The sequence below is a fragment of the Callospermophilus lateralis genome, chromosome 14, assembly GCF_048772815.1.
Source record: "Callospermophilus lateralis isolate mCalLat2 chromosome 14, mCalLat2.hap1, whole genome shotgun sequence".
Taxonomy (NCBI): domain Eukaryota; kingdom Metazoa; phylum Chordata; class Mammalia; order Rodentia; family Sciuridae; genus Callospermophilus; species Callospermophilus lateralis.
Window position 1 is genome coordinate 95,225,559 of NC_135318.1, and position 9,928 is coordinate 95,235,486.

Sequence of the window (9,928 nt, forward strand, 5' to 3'; positions counted from 1 at the left end):
CTCAAGAAGTATGCCTACTCTGAGTACCTCATACAAGTAGAGTCAACAGTATTTCTCCTTTTTCTGGTTGATTTCACTTTAGTAGCATTTGGCAGAATCGTCCTTTAGAGATCAATAACATTTGCATGCACATGCGTGTACACACACATATAACTCCATATATATGTCATGTATACAGCTGTTGCATATATATAACTCCATCCCTGTAGTGTTTATGCAGTCACCTGTCAAGGGACAACTGGGTTATTTCTACTTTTTGTCTATTGTGACTAATGCTTCCATGAACATGGGTGCATGAGTATGTCTTTGAGTCCCTGCTTTCAATTCTCTGAAGTATATACCAACCCCATACCTGTTTCTGCATGGGCATAAGATTTCATTTCTCTGGAATAAATGCCAAGTACTAATAGTCCTAGATGTATGGTCAGTATATGCTCGGTTTTCAAAGAAACTGCCAGCTGGGTGCCATGACACATGCCTGTAATCCCGGTAGCTTGGTAGGCTGAGGCAGGACGATTATGAGTTGAAAGCCAGCTCAGTAACTTAGCAAGGTCCTAAGCAACTCGGTGAGATCCTGTCTCTAAATAAAATATAAAAAAGGGCAGGGGATGTGGCACAGTTGTTAAACACCTATGGGTTCAACCCCTGGTACCAAAAAACAAACAAACAAAAAAAGTGCCAAACTGTTTTTCAAAGTGGTCTTAGCATTTTATATTCCCACCAGCAACGTGTAAGGGATAGTTGTTCTCTGCATGCTCACTAGCATGTAGGATTATCACCATTTTAAAAGCTATTCTAATGGGTATATAGTGACATCTCCTTATGGCTTTAATTTATATTTCCCTAATAGTTAATAACACTGAACTCCTTTCATGTGTGTGTTTGTTTTTCTTAACCATCTATTTGCATATCCTTTTTGGTGAAATGTCTGTTCGTGTGTTTTCTCATTTCCAGTTGGATTATTTGGTTTCTTTTCTTTTCTTTTTTTTCGCCCAAGTACTGGGGATTGAACTCAGGACCACACACAAGCTAGGCAAGAGCTTAACCACTGAGCTACAGCCCCAGCCCTGATGATTTCTTTTACTGTTCAGTTGGAAGATTTCTTTATTTATTCTAGGTGAGTCCATTTTCAAATAGATAATTTGCGAATATTTTCTCACAATCCACAGCTTGCCCTTTAATTGTTTTACCAAGGCCACTTGGCCATTCACCAAGCAACAGGTTTTTATTTTGATAGTCCAGTTTATTAATTTCCTTCATGCATTGTACTTTTGGTGTCATGTCTAAGAACCATCTCCCTAATTCATGGTCTAAAGCTTTTCTCCTGTTATTTTCTAAAAGTTTTTGTAGTTTGAGGCTTTACATTTAAGTCTTTAATCCATTTTATTTTATTTTGTTTTATTTTTGTAAGATGTGTGAGGTTGAAGTCGGCTTGCAGAAGTGTTCAGACAAGCCAGTCACTTCCTCCCCCAGGAGCCAGGGGTCCCCTTATCCTCATTTCTACAAAACTGCCTCCCACCGCCACTGCTGGTCCACTCTGCACCCACATGCATCCCCATGTTGCCCAGTGGGACATTCTGTGTCTTCCTTTTATAATCTACTGTTGAGCTCATCTGTCATTGTGTGGTCAACCATCCACATGGCCCTGGAGCCATTTTTAGTGTATTACAGAGCTGTGCAACATCATCACTGTCAATTTTAGATCAGTTTCATCACTCCAAAGAGAAACCCCCATACCCTCTGCCACTCCCCTGATCCCCATCTGCTACCCCAGCCTGAAGCAATAGCTAGTCTACTTTCTATCTCTATATATTTGCCTCTTCAACAAAATTCCTATCAATGCAGTCACACATGGTCCATTGTGGCTGGCTTCTTTCACTTAGAATAGCATTGTTGCAGTTTATCCATATTGTCCAGGTATCTGTACTTCCTTACATTTTATGGCTGAGTAACATTCTGTTTGCCTGGATATACAACATCTTATCCATTTGTCAGTTGATGTACATTTGGGTTACTTCTGCATTTTGTCTATTATAAATAATGCTGCCATAAACATGCATGTACAACTTTTGTGTAAACATGCTTTTGTTTCTTTTAGATATGTACCTAAGAGCAGAATTGCTAGGTCACATGGTAACTCTGCCAGACTGTTTTTCAAAGTGGCTGCAATGTTTTACAGTCCTACCAGCAGTGCTTAGGATTCTGATTTCTCACCAATAGTTTTGGAGGTTCAAGCGTTGCTGTTTTAATCTGGTTGTCTCTTATTATCTAGTTTTATTGGTTCTTTGAATTTTATGGATACAAGCCCCTTATGGGTACATGATTTGTAATTATTTTCTTCCATTCTGTACATTAAGTACTTTGCCTCGGATTTCACATCCTTTCTTAATAAGTATCCTTTGAAGCACGAAAGACTTGAGTTTTGATTGTGTTTTTCTATTTTATTGCTATTGCTTATGCATTTGGTGTCATGTCTAAGAATCCACTGTCAAATCTGAGATTATGAAGATTTGCCTCCATGTTTTCTTCTAAGAATTCTTACATTTAAGTCTTTAATCCATTTTGTGTTCATATTGGTGAGATGTGGTCCAACTTTACTCTTGTGCATATGGCCCTCCAAGTGTTACATCATCATTGATTAAGGGGAGGGAAAAAAGAAAGAAAAAGATAAGGAGAAGAAAGGAAAGACTATTTTTTCCCTATTGAATGGTCTTGTCACACTTGTTGAAAATTAGCCGTCCATAGACATGTAGGTTTACTTCTGAGCTCTTGATTCTATTCCATTGATCTACAACATCTGTACCACACTATCTTAACTGCTGTTGCTTTGTAGTAGATTTCAAAGTTGTGAAGTGTGAGTTTTTCTGTTGTGTTCTTTTTAAAAATTATTTTGGCTATTCTAGATATCTAGCAATTCCATGTAAATATTAGAATCCACTTGTCAATTTCCACAAATAATACAGCTGGGATTCTGATAGAGAGTGCTTTACTGTATAGATCAGTCATCTTGACAATGGTGTGTCTTCTGACCATGTACATGGGATGTTTTTCCACTTCTTTTTTTATGACTTCTTTAATTTCTTTCAACCAATGTGTTTAGCTTTCAGAATATAAATGTTGCACTTCCTTTTTTAATTTTATTCCTAAGTAGTTTGTTCTTTTTAATGACATTATACATGGAATTATTTTCTCAATTTCATTTTTGGATTGCCCATTGTGCATGTTCAGAAGTAATAATGATTTTTGTATATTGATCTTGTTTCTAGCAATGTTGTGGGACTCTTGTATTCTAATAGGTTTTAGTGGATGCTTAGGATTTTCTGGGTATGAAATCATGTCATCTGTGAATAAAGAGGTTTTCACTTTCAGCTAGCTAATTAGCCTCTTAGCACATGTGTTGTTCTCTCCCTCTCACATTTCTTTATACCACTCTAGCGCTCTGGATCCTGACATTCTCTAGCTTCTAACAGAAGGGGACACTCACACTTGTCTTCCCTTAATCAAGGAATCTCTGTAGCTCACTTGGATTTATTAGAAGTTCCAATTAAGAATCCTGACTTATTATTTTTGATGGATCCTCCTTCAGAACTGAAACTGGAGGTTATCAAGCAGAATACGTGATCACTGATTTGAGTTCTCTTTAGAATGTAGTCGACCTGATGGGGATGTCAGACCAGATGGCAAAATGTATTGCGTTTGCTACACAGAGTTTGTCAACTCATCAAATACTAGAGAGCAAACATATGCACTGAGAGCAGGTATGTGTGGCAGCAGCATGTGACTTTAGGATGCTTAGAAAATAAGGAGGGTTTCCTAACCTCTGCTAGAACCCCATAAAAATGAACAAATTAAGGAACATGTAGATGCAGCTTCCTTCCTTCTTAGAGGGGCAGCTATCATAAGGACTGTGGCCCATGCAAAGATAGAATGAGAAGTGGTACTGTGGATGTGAAAGGAAATGCTCTAGCAAGCAGTTATGCCAAAGTAGCAGCCTCAGCCAAAGTTATGCTCCTAAATGAACCCCAAAGAGCAAATCTAGAGTGATTCAAAGAGAGCATTACACATTGTCAACGTGAAGACCCTGGTTCTGAAAAAAGAATATTAAAAATTATAACCTTCACTTGGATAATCTCTAGTGCTCCCAAAATGGCTGCTTTCTGGTATCAGATTATTTCACATGGATATTATCTAAATTTCTCCATGCAGTTGTTCATCATAATACAGACAAATTGGTTACTATCTTAAATTAGTATTGGAGAAGGAACTTTTAAAAGGGAGCTTTTTAACAGGTTATTTTCAGGTTATGGATCACCTGTCAGCATAATTCTGGAAATCCTGTAAAGGTGGGGCATGGCCAGGAGTCAAAGCCTCCAGGGCCACCCTGCACACCTTCAGGTGGGTCTTACCTAGCTTCCATTCTTAAAGAGTTGGAATATATATGCATCAATATACATCTGTTTTCAGAATGAGCTGAAGCATTTCCTCGATAAACATGCACAGTCCTTACAACCACTAGTAGCTGCTTGGTTTTTTCCCCCAACCTGAGGCATCCTAACTTTCATATCAAGTGATCAAGGCACATATTTTACAGGAATCATTAGAACTCCATAAGGCATTACCCCATGTTTTAAAATGACACTGTTTTTACCATATATAATCTCCCAGAAAGCTTGAAAGAACCAACATTATCCTTAAATTAAAATGAGCAAATTTTTCAGAATCCCTTGAACTCCTAGCTAAAGGTACTACTCACAGAAACTCCTTATGACCATAAGATTCACTCACCTGGGACAAAGAGGGTTTTGCCTCCAGTGATAAACTCTATCCTGCTATTCCCAGGCATAGAAAAGTACTGCAAAGTGCTTGGGTCTAGATCCTTCCCACAGCATCTTCCTAAAGACCCTCTTTGTTATATTAAACCACAAGGTGTTGTCTATTGGAAGAGTCACAGGGGAAAGGTTGAACCTCCTTGCAAGGGACCTTTCAAGGTACCACTAACAATCAAAGCACTATTAAGAAAAAAAAAACTATCGCTAACTCTGGAATAAGTTATTGACAGCAGCTTTCCTTGGGATACAGATCATGGGCTGTTGCATTGCTCTGGATTTCTCATTGGCTTGACATGGTGGCATCTGCACCACTGCTGTTACTTCTTTCTGAACTTGGATCAATGAACAGGCTAGACGTCACATTAAGGGGACCAATTTGCTCCATTCTTCTGCATGGCTACCATTTCTTATCAGAGATTATGAAGATGATATAACAAGATCATGTGCTACAGTGTACATGAACAATGGAACATTCCCCACGTGGTGAAGAAACTGCATCTCTAGCGGTCCCTGAATTGGCCAGCCTCTCTCCAGCAACAGAATAACCAGAAGGGGCATCCATAAGCACACAAGCGGAAGATGGCCACACTACTGAGCCACAGGTCTGGTTCACGCTTCCACAGCAACCATCCTGGAAGCCAGAAGGCGACCTGTGCAGCAGTGATCTCAGACATGGCCTGAACTTGGTCGATCACTGCAGCTCCTCTGTCTTTTGCCCCCACTCCCAACTCAGAACCAACCATGGAAAGTCACATATCTCCCTGAAGCAGTCACATGAAATGTCCTGCTCCCAGCTAGGTCAGCCCAGCTTTCCACGCCAACAGCTCCCAACCTGGGCACACCTGAGCTTCCTTTCATTATTTTTTCCCATTGTAAAGGTGTCTCACTCCCTGTATGCATTTGAATGTCTGCTGCAGGTGATGGTGGCTGATGACTTGGTTATAGGAACTTCTGAATCATCTCTGACTGCTCTTATTTGAAATGCCTTTATTTCCACATATGCAAAGCCCTTTCTCTTCTAGAAAAGAAAACCAAGTCCCAGAGAAGGTCATTGAGGTGACCTCCAAATGTCTTGGAGTATTTGGCACAGATTCCTGTCCCCCCTTCTTCCTTAGTAATTGTAGCTGAGCTCACTCCTGCTGTGTTGGACAAAGACTTTGGTTTCCAGTCTCCTCAACAGGGAGTCTATAAGCGGGAGTAATACACTGCAGTTGTTTATTAAGGAATGTCTGTAATCTTCATGTTTGTTACATATTTAATTGAATAATAAGTGAAGAAGATGGGTTTGAAGGTGGGTGCTGTATAATAAAGTATTTGGTCGATCCTTGTCACAGGTTCCTTGGAATTTCCTGAGCAACAAGAGAGCCCTTGGAACATGCATGATATGCAGAGTGGCAGCCTGGCCTTGCCAGAAGTACCAACCAAATGATTAGAGGGTTGGGGCTTTGAGCCATGTGGTATCAGTCCATCCTCTAGGGAAGGGAAGGGAGCTAGGGACTGGGTTCAACTGTGGGGTCAGGGATAGAATCCACTATACCTATGAAATAAAAGTCCAATTAAAACCCTGGACACTGACACTCAGGTGAGCCTCCCTGGTTGGCAGTACTCTGTGTATTGTCACACATAAGTGTGCAGGTAGCCTAATGTGTTCCTGGGAAATGACAGGAGCTTTTTATTTGGAAGCTCCTAGACCTTGCCCAATCTACATCTCTTCCTTAGGCTGGTTCTACTGTGTCTCTTTTAGCTATCATTAAATTTATGATGACAATGTAATATTGTATGGTGGTGCATATCCATGATCCAGTGACTCCAGAGGCTGAGGAAGGAGGTTCTCAAATTCAAAGCCAGACTCAGCATCTTAGAAAGGCCCTAAGCAACTTAGAGAGATCTTGTCTCTAATAAAAAATAAAAAAGGGTTGGGTTGGGGATGTGACTCAGTGGTTAAGCACACCTGGGTTCAATCCCTGGCACCAAAAACAAACAACAAAAACATAGCCCTTTGTCCTGAGTTGTGAGAGTCATTCTAGTGAGTTATCTAACATACAGGGGTAGTGGGAACCCCTGAATTTGTAGCCAGCTGTCAGAAGTGAAGATGGTCTGGGGACTCCTCAATCTGGTAGTGCAGCCTTGTAAACTACCATGTTTTTAACCCATGAAGTTTATCCCAATTCTGAGCAATTGGCATCAGAAACTATTACAGTGCAAAATCTAAAAGCACTCAATTTCTATTACACACACACACAAACACACCACACTATCCTAAAGATGAAACAATGCTATCTATTTCTGAATTTGAAAAACAGTAGGCACCATTACATTTTTCTAAGGAAATATTTCATTGGCAGTTTCCTAGAAGGAAAGCTTTTCAACTAGTACACAAATGTGAAATCAGCCAGGTGCATTGAGAAAACGTGGGAAAGTCAAATTCTTTTTCAAGCAACTCCCAGCTGGTGAGAACCTACTAGAAGCTCCCTTCTCAGAGGAAGCATGAGACATGACCTTCAGCAACTGATAAGAGTGGTGAGATGATGAACAGAAAATTACTTAAATGGTTATCATAAGACCAGAGACCCTCTGGAAGGTGTGGTCATTCATTGTGGCTCCCCACACATTAGAGATTTAGTAATTTACCAAAACATTGAATCATCTCCATAATTCAATTTTAGGACACCCCCCCTGTCCCCATAACATTGTGGTCACTCTCATTTGCCATTCTCAGGACACCACTAAATCTCATTTGTCTCTGAAAAATGTCCTTTTCTGGACATTTCCTAAGGATAAAACCAAATAATATGGATTCTGATATCTGCTGTCTTTCACTTAATAATGTTTTTATGTTTTTGAGGTTTTTATTTTTTATGACAGCCATATTTTAGTGGTTTTAATCTTAAAAGAAGATTTCATTCCAAAAATTCCAAATCTAGTAGCATGTAGTTACAATGAGAATTGCTCCTTGCTCAGATACAGACTACTTGTGGCCTCACAGAGAAGGTAATGTGCTACAGAGAAACAAGGACACAGGGTGTCCTATAGCAAGGGCCTTCAGTCTCATCCCCAATCTACAGCTGAACTCACGGGAGGAGGCCAGCCCAGGAAGGTCTGCAGGGCAATGCTCTCTAAAGATCCATCTCCTTAGCCTAATCATGGTTGGGCTAGGTCACTGATGGCTGTCCAGCCTTGTCACTCCGGCCCCTGTGACACCCCTCCCCGTGATCCACAGGATGTGATGACAAAGGACAGGCACAGTTAAACATTGGCCTCCGCAGGTAGAAGGCACGGGGCAGGCCATTTTCAGCTTCCTTTCAGCTCATGTGGTGGATTTCAAATCTGAAAGGAATTTTCCTCACATTCCTTCAGCTCTCAGGGTTTTTCTCTGGGGTGAAGAATTGATTTATGCTGAGTTCTGAGTTATATTAGGGGTTTTCTCAGTTTTACCAAATTCAAAGAGTTGCTCTAGAGCTAGACACAATGGCATGCACCTGTAGTCCCACACACTGAGGCAGGAGGATTGCTGGAATTCAAGACCAGCATGGGCAAAACAGCAGGATATATCTCAAAAAAAAAAAGTCTTAATAATACTAACTTCTAGCATGGTAGACTAGGAGCTTGATAGACCCACTTGCCTAAAAGGTGACTGTTCTACAAATTATCCAGTATAACAAAGAGCAGAAGAGCCAACAGAGGCTCCCCACACGGTCCACATTCCAGGGTTGTAACCAGCAGGGGGAGCTCTCCGGCTTCTGAAGGGATGGCTCCACCCCTGACACACACCCCCAGGGTTCTCTCCAGTATGAATTCTCTGATGTGTAATAAGGGGTGAGCCCTGATGAAGGCTTGCCACATCCACCAGCTTTCAAAGGGTATGTGGCTTTGGGATTTTTACTTTGTTTTGATACTGGGGATGGAACCTAGGGCCTCACACATGCTGGGCAAGTGCTCTACCACTGAGCTACCTCCTGAGCCCTTTCAATTTTTTATTTTGAGACAGGGTCTCACTAAGTTGTCTAGGCTGGCCTTGAACTTGGAATCCTCCTGCCTCAGCCTCCCAGGTCATTGGGATAACTGCCATGTGCCACATGCTGACCCTTCTGTGTGTTCTCTGGTGCTCACAAAGGGAGCGCACCATGGGAGGTTCCTCCACACTTGCAGCATCCCTCTCCACCAGGAGTTGTCTGATTTTTTTTTTTAATGAACAGGATGTGACTAAAGCCTGTATCACACTCATTACCCTGGCAAGGCTCCCCCACTATAAATATCTGCTATTGAGTAATATGTGTCTTCTACCTGATGCGTCCCTCCTCCACTGCAGTCACATGGCTTCTCCTTAGCACCAACTCCTGGTGTTTGGTAAGAGTGGGATGTGACTCAAGGGCTGCTCTGCAGTGTGTACTGCTGATAGCAGACAAGATGTCCTCCAGCAGAAGGACCTTACACTCCCAGGGTCTCTGCACTCTGCCTGTCCAGCTCAAAGCTGTCCTGCATTCATGGAACTCATGGTGGGGGGTTTCCAGCATGACTCTCTGGTGTTTAATGAGGGATGCAGGGTGGACAAAGGCCTTCCCACATGCATTGCACTTATAGGGCTTCTCCCCGGTATGAAACCTGTAATGCTGAGTGAGGTATGAGCTCTGGCTGAAGGCCCTCCCACACTCGTTGCATCTGTAGGGCTTCTCCTCTGTGGAGAACCTGTTATGTGCGATGAGGGAGGAGCTCTGGCTGAAGGTTTTCCCATATTCCCTGCACTCATAGGGCTTTTCTCCAGTATGAGTTCTCTGGTACTTGATCAGGGATGCACTCTGGCTAAAGGCCCGCCCACACATGTTACATTTGTAGGGCTTCTCCTGGGTGTGGAATCTGTAACGCAGGACAAGGGAGGGGCTCTGGCTGAAGGCGTGCCCACACTCCCCGGCACTCATAGGGTTTTTCTCCAGTGTGGCATCTCTGATGATGCCTTAGTTCTGACTGGAAGTGGAAGGACTTCCCACATTCATTTCACCTGCAAGATTTTCTCTCTGGTTGGCTTCCCTGAAAGTTACTTCTCTTTGAAAACTGTCTCAGTTCTGTGTCACATTTATAAGATCTTTCTCTCATGGCAACAC